Source organism: Lissotriton helveticus, chromosome 1_1, assembly GCF_964261635.1.
Source record: "Lissotriton helveticus chromosome 1_1, aLisHel1.1, whole genome shotgun sequence".
NCBI classification, from domain to species: domain Eukaryota; kingdom Metazoa; phylum Chordata; class Amphibia; order Caudata; family Salamandridae; genus Lissotriton; species Lissotriton helveticus.
Window position 1 is genome coordinate 199,605,242 of NC_136057.1, and position 13,966 is coordinate 199,619,207.

At 47.2% G+C, this 13,966-nt stretch overlaps 1 protein-coding gene across 5 annotated transcripts in view; it reads left to right on the plus strand.

Annotated features, from left to right (window-relative positions):
- The window catches only part of DMAP1 (DNA methyltransferase 1 associated protein 1), a 588,998-nt gene that overhangs the window by 62,436 nt on the left and 512,596 nt on the right, over positions 1-13,966 (plus strand). For all 5 annotated transcript variants that reach the window (XM_078663550.1, XM_078663471.1, XM_078663703.1 and 2 more), the window contains exon 2: positions 11,347-11,398. The gene's annotated coding sequence lies outside the window, so the exon portion shown is untranslated. The remainder of the gene's footprint in view (positions 1-11,346; positions 11,399-13,966) is intronic.

The following is a 13,966-nucleotide window of genomic DNA, read 5'->3' on the forward strand; positions in this document are numbered from 1 at the left end:
AATCAGGGCGGAGACTAAATCTCCGTGAAGGATGGGTGTGCCATGGGACGTCAGGAATCCCCTTTCCCTCCACAGGATCCCAAAATGATGAACCACTCCGAAGGCGTATTGGCTGTCCGTGTAAATGTTCGCCGTGGTTCCTGCTGCTATGATACATGCTCGTGTGAGGGCAATTAGTTCTGCTGCCTGTGCTGATCGTTGTATGATGCAAGCTGTTTCAACTACTGTTCGAGCAGTCGTTACCGCATAGGCAGCAGAAGTGGTGCCGTCTGGGAGTTTGATGCAGGAGCCATCTACCCATAGTTCTCCGTCAGGGTCTGTGAAAGCAATGTCTCGGAGGTCAACTCTACTCCTAGTCTGTTCGTCCGTGAGGGTCACACAGTCGTGTATAGGGGGCACATCGAGGTCATTTTCGGGCAAGGGTAACAGTGTAGCAGGATTCAATGTCGTGCATCTCTTCAGAGTGATGTGGGGCGCAAGTAAAGTCAATTCGTATCCTGTCAGTCGTGCACTAGTCAGATGTTGAGTCTTTGTCTGGTTCAAAAGCGTGTCAACTGCATGGGGTACTAATACTGTGAGAGGGTTCGAAAGGACAATTCCCTCACTCTGTCGGATAGAGACAGCAGCAGCGGCTACTGCTCGAAGACAGGCTGGTAGAGCTCTGGCGACTGGGTCAAGAGTGGCAGAGAAGTAGGCACAAGGGTGCTGTTTGGCGCCGATGGACTGGGTCAGAACGGACAATGCGCATCCCTCCCTTTCGTGAGTGTAGAGGGAGAAGGGTTTGGAGTAATCTGGTGTTCCTAGAACGGGTGCCGAGCAAAGGGCATCTCGAGTCCACGGGAGTGGGAACGGAACATCTTTGGCCAACAGGGAAAGTAGGGGTTTTATAATGAGACTGAAATTTGGTAGCCATTGTCGGCAGAAAGAAGTAAGGCCGACTAATGAACGGACTTGCTTCTGTGTTCTTGGAATAGGGGTGTCTAGGATGGTTTGGATTCGGTCGGGTGTAAGTTTTCTCCCTTCTTTGGACAGGAGATGACCTAGGTATGTTACTTGGGACTGACAGAACTGCAGTTTCTTTTTGGAGACTTTGTGGCCATTCTCCGCGAGAAAGTGCAAGAGTTGGATAGTGGCTGTGATTGCAAGTGGAGTGGTGTCGGCCGCCAAAAGGATATCATCGACATATTGGATCAACACCACTCCATCTGGTAGCTGGATGGCGTCCAGCTGCCTTTTGAGGGCCTGGCTGTAAATGCTGGGACTTTCAGTGTAGCCCAGGGGAGCTCTACAAAATCGGTATGAACGGTTTTTTAAAGTGAAGCCGAAGAGATAACGGCTGTCTGAATGGATGGGGATAGAGAAAAATGCATTTTTAAGATCTATAACGGTGAAGGTGGTGGCAGTGGACGGGATGAGTCAGAATGGTGGCGATGTCCGAGACTACAGGGTACTGTGGCACCAGCACTTTGTTGACTTCTCGTAGGTCGATGATGAAGCGGTACGCTTTCTCATCCCCCTCACCTTGCTTCTTAACAATGGGTAGGATAGGACTATTGCAGACATTACTAACCACTTCCTCTACCACTCCTGCATCTACCAAGGACTGAATAATCGCCACCAATGCCTTCTCGCCTTCGGGCGATATCCGGTACTGTGGGAGTGTCGTGGGTCTGTCCTCGTCCCTGCCCTCCAGTTTTGGGGCCATTTGCCATGTCCCTCGTCTCTTTATTTCTAATCAGTTCCCGAAGGGCTGGGCACTGAGACTTCCAATGTCCAAATTCTTTACAAAATGCACATTGGTTCTCATCAAGGTCGGTTCGTGGAGCGCCAGGGGCGGGGTTGCGGTCTCTAGGGGTCGAATTCCTAGGGGCATTCGACTGGTAGTTCCCCCTATACCGTTCCCTCCCTGTGGTCACTCCCTGTAGTTGTGCAATCATTACTCGTTCCTTTAGGTCCTTTTTCTTTTTCTCAGTTGCCCTTTCGTTCTCATTCTTTTGGTGTTCGTAATACTGAGCCATCTGAAGGATAGCTGCAGGTTTAGAGGCTCCCCAACTACTTTCGCTAATCTGTAACTTTTGGGAGACCTCTTGTGATAGCCCCTTTACGTAGTTCTGCACGAATAGGTGTTGTCCGGTTGCGGTGGTCATGTCTTGGCCACTGTAGTCTGAGAACACTGTTTCAAATCGTGAGAAGTATTCTGATACGTCCTCCTGAGGTTTCTGGCGGCAGGCCGTGACTATCGACCAGTCTACCTTCTTTTCTGGAACAAACGTTTTTAACTTCTGCACTATTTTGTCGGGGAGTTCCAGTATGTCTTTTAAAGGTTTCTTTCCGGGCTCTCGCTGCCTATCTAGTTCATCGAGTTTTGCCCAGGTGTGTCCGAACAGCTCCGCGTGGTCAGCTCTCCGGATTTGCTTCCACACGTCAGCCGGCAGACACAACCCGAAAAACAAATCCATGTCCACTAGAGTCATTATAGTTGAGCCCAAGGCTGTGCCTAATTCGGTATAGAATGCTGTAGGGTTTTTTCTTAAATCGGGCAGGGTTTGTCTAAAAGTTAAAATATCTTGCCGATCCCATGGTTGGTAAACCCAGTTGTACACAACCCTCCCTTTGGCATCTGCATGGTTGATATCATCGTTTGTTCCCTGACCTCTTGGGGGAACCCAATAGGGGGCGGCTTCTCTGATAGGCATCATAGTGTTGGCTGCTCCTAGTGAAGGCTCAATCGTCTCAGGGACTGTGAGCTTGACCTCTGGTTTCTGCTCCGCGAGGTGGCGGAAGACCTCAAGCGTTTGCATGAAAAGGTCCGTCACATCGCTTTCAGCCCCATCTCCGACATCAACCTTTCTATATAGAGCCGTCACTTTAGCAGGACCCTTAGTCTGGTACCTATCCTCATACGCGTTCAGGGTGTGGTAGCTGAACCGTAAAATAAAATGCCGTCTGTGACTACCGGCATGTGAGTTGTGTATATTCATCGTATATTCTTCACTCTCCTTCCGTTCTACCAGGGTTTTTGCTATTTGGTCGATTCCATCCCGCTCATCTTTGCTCAACCTATTTGGTCTGGCTGTTAACTGTTTGCCAGTCTCAAGTTCATCTGGTGTTGTTACCGATGCGGCTGGTGCGAAGACCGTAAGAGTCGGGGCACTAGCGCTAGGGTTACCCTCGACTGGATTCTGGACTGGTGAGTGTTGTGCTAGAGGCTGGCAGGGAGCATAAGGAGGAGGCATGTAGATCATTGGAGGACCGAGCAGTAACTCGTCATTTGCCCGTTGTTTAGAGGGCATCTCCGGGTAGAGCGTAGGAGTGGTCCTGACAGGGCATTGACCGGTCAGTCCTGATTCTTGCGTTTGTTTAACTTCCTCTCTTCTTCTTATTTCTTCATCTAGTTCTTTTGCGGCCAGATGGGCTGCTTTTCGTAATTCTTTCACTGTTTTTGCTTCCTCTCTTTTCCTGCGATGCTCTGCTTCTCTGCGCCACATGCCGATACTATCGAGCATATTGGGCGTTGCCTTATTTATTTTTACAGCTGTTTCTAGTGTTTTTATTTTATTTTCATCAAACGAACCTATCAGTGGCCACTGGCTTTCAGGATCCTTTTTTGTATATTTATGCCATAACTTACTATAAGCTATAGCGACTAGTCCTTGCTTAGTAAACCTGTCCTTATTAGGGGTGCCCTCCAGCGGAGCTGGATGGTTCATCTCCAATAAGCGGTCTGGGTTGACCCAACTATGAGCCAATGGGGAGAAGATAGGCATGACGGATTACCATGGGGGGGCCAAAGCCTGCACTACCTATCTTTTCACTATTTGCAAAGACTGGACAGAATATTCTATTCTACACTATTTGCAAACAGAGAATACCTCCCGAAAGACCCAATTCCAAACAGTCAATGTTTGGTCAAACAATCAATCAATGAGGAACGTAATAGGTACGACGTGTTAAAGGTTTGCGTTACCTACCCTTCACTCTCTGCAAAGGGAGAGAGAATATTCCTATTCTTCCCCGTTTGCAGGCAGAGAAGATCCCTAAGAGAACCAACTTCGAACAATTCAATGCTCGATTCAATCAATCAATCAATGGGGAGAAAAAAAGAATAGGCACGACGTGTTAAAGTTTTGCGTTGCCTACTCTCCCCTATCTGCAAAGACTAAACCGAGTATGGCGATTCTGTGTTTGTTTGCAAATAGAGAATTTCTCAGAGACAAATAAGTAATACTAGTATTATCAAACAATCAATCAATCAATTTCGCAATTTGTCGTGTGTCACGACCTTACCCGGACCGCATGGACAGTTTCTCGTCTTCCGCTTCCAGCGCCCGATCGTCCTCTACTCTCTGTTGCTATCGCGGCACTCCTGGTGGTTCCCAGTCAGGACCGTAGATCACTCGGGAGAGGTCTGCTCGGAATCAGTGAAGTTCAGATGATCGGCTGTCAGACGAGGGTCTATCGGACAGGAGCTCTTCCGATCGTTGCAGTCATTCACTCTGTCGTCGGGACCTCTCCCACTGGATCCACGTGTCGCTGATGGGCCCCGCGTTTGGGACGCCAATTGATAAAGATCAATTTAAAATGGTCAGGCGATTTGCATTAATTGTTTCCTAAGTTAAATTTGCCCGGCGTAAAACGCCTCTAATACCATACGAAGTTACTCAATAAAGAGGCAGGCGCTGGAGACTGGAAGACAGGAAACAAGTTTTATTCCGACGGAGTGGAACACATCAGATCGGACAACAAGGTATCGTCTCGAGGTGCTCTCTCAACCTCTCTGAGACCTGGTCTTTTATACACTGGTTCAAGACATGTGAACGTCCTTTATTACAACAGGGACATTGTAGAGCATGAGAACGACATCACCGGCATCCCCCCAGTTCCGGCCCCTTCCAACACATGACAACAGTAGAGACCCTTTCCCCTCAGATGATTGGGAGGGGCTATCACGCAGCTGAGTGTTCTGCCGGTCTCTTTGGAATGTGTGCGCCTGATCGAATCTCCGGGGGTGGGGATGTCATGATCAATAGTGGTCTCTTTCAGGAGAGGCGAGTGCATACAGTAGTGGGCAATAAACTGTATCCTCGGGATAAAGGATGACCAGTGGTCAGTGCTGACGTGTAGGCTCAGAGGAAGGGTCATCAAAGGAGGGGTATTCATGGACGGAAAGGAGGTGCTGGTCAGGCGCGGGGTGTGATTCCCTGCGACAGAGCTATGGGAGGGGAGGGTTCATGACTTGTGCATGTGAGCGCGGGGGCAGCCAGGGTGCGCGGGGAAGGCTTGCAAGGTTCATGGAAATGTGCTGACGGGCGATCGTGAACAGGGAGACCATGGCACCTAAAATGGCTATCGTGTGTGTTCATACGTGAGTCTGCAAGATGGCGTAGATGATGTTCACTACACGAACTAAAATTCCACACGGTCCAGGGAAAATGTGGTTTGGCAGTTCGGGCTGGACTATTCCCATGAGGCACAGTGTCAAGACTGATTTGCATATGGCCATGTCTGAACTTGGGTGGCGAGGTGAGCAAAATAACGATGGATTAAACCCAGATCTGTGACTGGGGGTGAATATTTTGCCAATGTGCAACTTTCCGTCCATCATCTTGTGTGTTTTGAGTCTTCTCATTCTACAGGCTCTCTCGAAAGCTGTAAACTTTTTGGTGATATTACCGTCTGTGTATTTGGAGACAATCCCTTTGGGGATTTTAGCGTCAAAGGTTTCCTCTCTATCCCTAGGTATTATTTTGCTGTCACCATTCATGGATGCTAAACCCATGTCAGCCCTTTTCCATTCTATGGCCAGTATCCTGTCCTCGAGAGCTAGTCTTTTGGTCAATCTCTCCAGAAGAGTTTCCTCCTTAGTGAGATCTTCATTGTACCTTGAGCAACCTGAGCTATTCTCAGTAGAGGCGGGGGCGGGCTCCTGCTACATTGGGTCGGTAGTTGGATACAGGTACCACAACCATTCTTTCGAGTTGAGGAGGATCATTTCCATCCTCGCTATCACTTTCCCAACTCTGATCTTCAGGGTTGGAAGGCTCATCTGTGGGAGGGGAGTATGAACTCTGCTAACAGCTTCTAAGCATTGCAGCAGAAGGGTATGAGCCAGTTTTAATCTGGTATCCCTTACAGAGGGTCCTTAACTGCGAGTATTTAAGTTGCTGGAAGGGTGTCAGGTGTGAGAAAGTGCCATCTTTCTGCATGGTTGCCCCCACTTTTTGCTGAATTGCTAATGCACTTTGACTGAGTGTGCCCAGAGCTCCTGCTAATCCGGTACCCAGGGCCTCTGTACTTTCTATAAAACTGCATTGAAGCATAAATGCCAATTGGCATCTCTGGCCACAGGTCAGCCCCTGGTAATGGTACCACAGGTACCCAGGGCACTGTGACCAGAGAAGGCTTCTAAGGGCTGCAGCACTTATTGTGCCCTTAGAGGTCCTGTATCATTACACTCACACACTGCCTATGCAGGCTGCATGATATGGTGCAGAACAAAGTGAAGTCGACATGGCACACATGCCATGCCTGCAACCCACTGCCCTGGCATAGGTCAGTCACCCCTCTGGCTGGGTGCACTATACCAGTGGTGAGGGTACAAGTGCATGAGCCCTGTGCCCCTACAGTGTCTCATTCCATTCTTAGATATTGTAAGTGCAGTGCTGCCATTAAGAGTATATGGTGCTGGGAGTTTTTCATTTTTCTAAAACCAGATTTTATTGGTATATAGTATATCAATAATTTACAGTATAAGCTTTGCCTATAGTATTTTCAGTTGTGCTGAGTTTGTCATTACGAACTCCACAGTACCATAATGGCTACACTGAACAGTTTGGTATCAAACTTCTTAGCAAATGAAACCCATGAAAAATACACACATAGGGCATCTTAGGGATGCTTCCTGAAAACGTACCTACCACTAGTGTCCAGACTGAGTGGCTGCTTTCAGCTGTCACCAGCAGACATGTTTCTGGACCCCCTGGGTCGAGAGCCTGCTGCTCTCTGTGGCTTGAAACAATACACATCCTGGGACGAGTTGCCAAGCCTCCCCCCCCCCCCCCCCCCCCAGGATGGGCAGGGTTCACGAAGGGGAAGCTTCAAAGTCTTGCCTCCTTTGTGAGCCTCCCCAGATCACTTGCTGCTTTCAGCAACTGGTCCCCACTGGTTCTGACCCCTACTTTGGGCAGGAGAACTGGCAGGAAAAACAAGTGAACAAGAGAGGTGTCCCCATTTCTGCTAAATCCAACCCTCAGATGGGGGAGGCGAGGGGAAGCCCAACTCCCAGTCCACGGCATCTTGAAGATGGGGGGATTCCGCCAAACAGGGACAGGCTCATGCTCCACTCCTACTGGAGGGTGGCATAATAGGGGGTGTACCCACCCCAGGGAAGGGACCCAATGGTCCCTACCTTTCACTTGTAACGCCTCTAAATCTAGTATTTAGGGGCACCCCTGAACCTTGCTTTCTCAGACAAGAAGAAACTACAAGAAGAATGACCGAACAGCCATACAGCAACTAACAAGAGGAAGATGCCCACTGACTTGGCCTCAGCCCTATCGGCCTGTCTCCCTGCCCGAACCTGCTCCTGCGAAATCCCAGTGTGTCCTGCAGCCAACAACCTCGAAAACCACAGAGGACCTGCCTGCCTTCAACTACAAAGGCCGGACACCCCGAATCTGCCCCACTCTGCATCCGCCGCCCACGGGCCGTGCTCGAGAGGGCAAACCCTGCGAGGAGATCACCCCAGCGATCCTGACCCGAGTCCCCGTGACCCGCCTCCAGCCAACGGCTGCAGTCTAAATCCAGAAGGCCCCCCCAACTACGACCAGGAGCTGGTAAGCAGATCTGACCCCAAAAGGCACCCCTGACATACTGAGCCAGCTTCTGACATCAGGTCAAGGTCCTTAACCACTTCCCCTGAGATACTCATTATTCTATTAAAGTTGGGACCTTTTAGGGGGTGAAAATCGAACAAAATTCAAACAAACTTCTGGTCCTAACTCTAGTAAATTATTAAATTCTAAAAAAACAAAAACTCTGGCTTAACCAAGGCCCTAATAGTTAATTTTAGACATTTAGAAACATCAATCATGCAATTTAACCAAAGGCAATATTTGGATTAGCTCATGTAGTCATTTATTGACCAAGTGGTATCAGCAAATGCAAAGTTGTAGACCTCAGTGCACTATGTAGAGAGTCTAGTGGATCCCCAATTGGTTTATAGCAGCTTAAGTAGATAGCACTAACTCTCTCATTTGTGGTAGTGTGGCTCAGCAGTTAGGCTTATCAGAGGGTATTGCAAAGCATTTGTTGTACTCACAGAGGCAATAAATGAGACACACACTTAAAGAATACATCTGGGACCAAATTAAAAACATAAAATGTATTTTTGTATATGTTGTAAAACCAAGAACTTCGTTTAAACTAAGTACTGTTTTTGTTATCAATTTTGACAGGTAAGTAAACTTTTGAAAGTTGTGCGCCCAATGCGATCCTATGAAAGGAAGTGTCATATATGCATAGAGGTAAGTACAGTCGGTTTCAGGGGTTCACCTTCTCTGTTTCAGGTTGTAATGGGCCCAGGTCGAAAGTCCTACCAGCAGTCTTCGGGGAAGGACCAGGTTTAGCCAGGAGCAGGGTGCTGGTGAGGTTGGTAGATGTGTGCTACGCAGAAGAGAGGCACCTGAAAAAAGGCTGCGCAGGGGATCTTGGGGACAAGTCTGAGAGCTCCCAAATGGGGGCTTGGGTTTAAAGGGTCTTGTAGCAGGTTTGCACAGCCCGTTCTTCGATACAGAGTAACTAGTTCGGCTGGGCTGGATGCGCAAAGGTGTTCCTCGCAGTTAGGGACTAACAGCTGGCAGGAGCAAAATCAGGGCAACTGGGTACTTACAAAGTGTGTCTCAGTGATGCCGATTTCCCTCCACGGCTGCTCGGTCATGGTGGTCTGGATTGGACTCTCAATGTTGTTGTTTGTTGCAGCGCTTACAGTACCCCGGAGATTGATGCTGCATGGCTCAGGTTAGTCTAAGGGAGACTGGAGACGATTTTTGAGGTCCTGCCAGGCATGGCCGTGGTAGATGTCCAGCTTTCAGGAAGAGTCACTGTTTCGAGTGTTAAGAGAGTTGTAATGAGGCAGGGTTTCTCTCCAGAAAGCCCATAGCTCTTCTGCTGCTTTCGCCAGGCAGTGACTCATCTTCATCACTCTTCATTCACTCACAAAAATGGTTTAATTGACAACTTATTTATTGATTACTAGCCAACATGCTTTCACGACACTACACAACAAATTGCGCTGGTCTGTTGATGGTTATCATGTCGCCAAACTCTTATTAGAAATGGAATCACTGAATATTACTCAATAATCAACAAAAGAATGACCATTCAATATTAGATCTTTTAAGGAATGAAAGTAATTCCTAAGCACATCATGTACTGCGTTACTGTGAAAGCTGTTTGTAAAGAACTGGTAACCTACAGATGAACCGCGATTTATAATTCATTCTAGTACTTGTAAGGACCCAACGAAGCAACTGTAGTGTTGTGAAACACGTTTTGGGCAGTAATAAATAAATAAGTAATCCATTAAAACTTTTTTTATGAGGGAGAATCTTAAAGTTTTGACTATTTTCATTGACTCAAACCCAGTCTGTCTCTTGTGCAGTTGGTCTGTTTAACAGAGACTCCTGAGAGTACCGCAGGTGTGCTCCTGAACTGGAGCCGATCACATTTGCTGAAGCAGCTGAAGTGTGCCTTAGCAGATTACGGTGTCAAGATCTCACTCGTAAGCCTGTGGTCACTTGGATGGACAGAGCCCAAATGGATTCTTCCACCGCAGCCATGGTACTTGTCGAGAGTGTGCTAGAGCAAAGTGATAAGCTGAATAAGAGACTTTTTGTCAAATTGTGTCAGAATGGCCATCTTACTGGTTAGCCCCTGGCACTTGCCAAACATGTGCTAGTGTGCTACGCCGCTGTAAGTGAAAATGCTGCCTTCTAGACAAATTGGTGCCTGAGTGAATGTATGGTTCCCTTAGACGTTGACCGGAGTGCACTGCTGAACTGTGAAGCCCTAAAAGTGGCACAACTGTTGCCACCTGGCCGGGAGACTAAAAAGGTGACTACATGACCTCTCTCTTTCCAGACCTTTTGATGATTGTTCCAATTTGTACAAACATCATGTATGTTGTTATTTTAAACAATGGATTTTCATGCTTGTGCTTCTGCCCTTCTCCCCCTGTCATGGCCTTTATTCACAACTTGGTTTCTAGTCTCTATGATATATAAGTGAAAAGTAACCACTTCTTGTGTACAGTGTGCGCTGCCTACCCCACCCACATCCTTTTGTTATCAGCATTGACTGGTGCACTCCTCAGAACCCAGCATGCAAGTTGAATGCACAGCGGACCAAGCATTTAACACTGGCGTGTTAAGTATACTTGGTTCCACCCACTAACAATTTGTGATACGGATCATGGGCGATATGACAGCATAGAATAATATTCTTGAGTTATTTAATCATTTTTTCCTCGCCTGGCCAGATCAATGACTACCTCACCCCCACATAGCACGGCCAGTGGTAGATTTCAACTTTAAACTCAGCTGTTGAACGTTTTAGGTTCTGGAGCAAAGGAGCAATTCACTTTATATCCATATTTGTGTCCCTTTCTAAGTCCAAAGTCTATCTTGTAGCCCTTGGCCTATGAACAAGAAGTTCCACCCCCTCTCTTGCTTTCTCTGAGACCTTTTTGTTATCTCTCCAAAGGGGCTGATTGGGTCATAAACTAGTGGGACTTCTAGTGACATAACTTCACATGGAGGATGTTGCCTGCTGGAGTTCAGTTAGGTGGTCTTTAGTTGTGGGAAGTAGACACATACTGTAAGTTTCTGGAGTTCAGTAAGGTGGTCTTTGGACTGTGGGACTTGTGTGCTGTAGGTGGCTGTAGTTCATATTCAGGTGGTCTTTGGTTGTAGGAAGTAGACATGTTCTGTATTGTCCGGAGTTCACATTCAGGTTGTCTTCGTTTGTGGGAAGTAGACATGAGCTGTTGCTATTCCACTGCCCAGTCTTGCTGCTGTTAATTGCATCAGGTGCGTTTTCCACCAGCATGGAGCAGAGTATTTAGGTAGGGAAACTTTTAATTTCATTAGCCATTGTAACCTCCCAAGATGCAAATCAAATCAGACGTCTTTGGCAGCTGACAAGTCCATGTATTGGTTATTTCAAATTTTTCTGTTAGCTGAGCCCTTTTCTGTAAATGTGGCAGCAAAATTGAGGGAAGAATCACTTTTGACACTTTTGATCTCTTAAGCCTTTGTGCCTTTCTTACATTCTTTCATTTACTTACAGGTGCCCTGGAACAGAGACTTGCGCAGTTCTCACTGAACTAAACCACATAAAGGTGAGTTTTGGACTCAAGGTAAATGGTGAGCGGGCAGTGAGCCTGTCCTAGTAAACTCAAAGCCTAGGTACATTTTCCTTTCTTATGTGGACTGATGCACCATTGTGTTGTGTGCCCCGTTGTGAAGATTCCTTTTCTTTTTTAAGTGCCCTCTGTTCAGCAGCGAGGCATTTTGAGAAAAAGTCAAAGCAGTGCCCCAAGTATTAAAGGCATTGTTATCGAAAGCTCTCCTTTTTAATGTGTTTGAAAGACCTTTGAATTTAGGCACTGGTACACAGATTAAGAGTATAGGCTTTATCCAGATTCCCGTAACATCGAGAGGGAACTGCCAGATAGCTCACAACGGTCACTTATAATACTGTTCCCTCACAGAATCCTCACGACACACGAAGCATGGAGAACTGTTCCACACCTTATGTCTCGTGAAGAAGACTTGAAGGAGTCTGAATGCAACACATCTCCCTTCTCATATTAACCATTAAAAGTAGTAAGCTAAGAGGCGAGTATAAAACAATAAAACAGAAACCGAAAGGAACAGATAAAACATCAAAGCAAAAACAAAAAAGAATATACATCTAAGAACACTCCCATGCGATATCTATACATACACATATGCCTTGAAAGTGTGTGCAGATAGGCATACACACATATATGCATAACATTAACATGAAATGTAAAAGTGCAAAAAATATAACATATCATTGCACAAAAGATCCTGCATTGCACGTAACACTGCACCTCAGGGATGGGTTCACTCCATGACATAATAATCATGACAAATCGGCTTCTGCCTAACTCTTGTAGACTGATGCACCGAATCACTTTCACTGTGCCTTTTACTTCTTCGTTCTCCTTGCCTCCTTTCATTCTGCATACCCTCTTCTCCCCCCACATAAACATCGTCAACAACGTCACCCTCCATTCTACTCCTCAACCTGCAGTCTACCATCATTTTCTGCACAGTTCGGCGTGTTAACCTTCACTCAGTAATGCAGTGTATGGGTAACTTTTTCACCTGTAACGAATCGGAGAATTTAGCCAACCCTCTGTCTTCTCTGCGTCCTTTCCTTACAACCACCCATCCACCCATGGCAAACCCTTTACCAACTCCATCAACATTCTCTGCCCAGTTTTGCCTTTCCACTCCTTTGGACACCAGCCCTCTTACTTTCCTTCCACACATAACCCCGAAAAGCACCTTTTCCGTGACACTGTTGATGGTGGTGTGATGAGCCAATACCAATTTCTCACTTCCCTGTTCAACTGATGACCCTATAGGTGCCCAGGGCATAGGGGCCACCAAGGCCTACCAGGGGCTGCAGCATATCTAGCAAGGTACAGTAGGAAAACACTTAGTGTAGGTAAGTGCACCACTTACACCTCACTAGCAGTCATGTCTGACACAGGAAAAGCCTCAGGGTCTACTCCTGTGACAGTTGACCTTACCCAGGCAACTTTCAGCTATGACAAACTAACCCGAAAGGACTTGGTTGCCTTGTGCAAATCAAGAGGGTTAAAAAGGGGCAGAAGTCCCACCTGCCAAATCCTGGTAGGCATCCTAGAGCAGGATGACTTAGAAAGGGCGAAGGAAGCTTCCCTAGAGACAGGAAATGGAGGGAACCCCCCTGTAACTGACCCCCCTCAGGAGGAAGATGAGGAAGAAGAAGAGGAGGAGGAGGACTCAGAAGTTGAAGACTTAGAAGATCAGGATCCGAGGGGTAGCCAGGTCCCAGTTGCCAGGCTTAGCCAGGCCAACTTAGACCTACTGGGGAATGGAGAGGGCCAGCACCTCCCCAGATCCCACCATGTTATTCTCCCAGGCAACAGAAGAGTGAGATCTCCCTCAGGGGACTCTCATATTTCTAGTGCCTCCAGAGAATCACAGAGAGGCATGACTGCTTCTCAAAAGCTAGAGCATAGGGCCAGAATGAGGGCTGTCAAACTCCAGATAGAGAGGGAGGAGGTAGCCTTGGCTCAAGCTAGACTTGCCTTGGCAAGAGAGCAGAAATTAAGTGGCTTAGATGCCACTGGTGGCAGCAAATTTCCAAGAGAAAAAGACAGGGGCTATGACAATAGAAACCTGACAAAAATTGTGCCCCCCTTCAAAGAAGGGGATGACATCCACAAATGGATGACTGCTCTTGAGAGAGCCTGCATGGTACAGCAGGTTCCTGAGGATCAGTGGGCAGCAATTTTATGGTACTCCTTTTCTGAGAAAGGGAGGGACAGGCTCCTCACAGTTAGACCTGAGGATGCCAAAAACTACTCTGTTTTGAAGAGTGCTCTTATTGAAGGGTTTGGCCTAACCACTGAGCAATACAGGTTGTTGTTCAGAGACACCCAAAAAGCACAGACTCAAGACTGGACTGATTTCGTTGAGTGTGCCACTAAGGCTTTGGAGGGTTGGTTGCAGGGAAGTAAAGTTTCAGACTATACAGGATTGTACAATCTTATGATGAGAGAACAGATCCTTAATAACTGTACAAACCAGCTGTTGCATCAATACCTTATTGACTCTGATCTGACCTCTCCCCAAGAATTGGGAAAGAAGGCGGACAAATGGGTCAG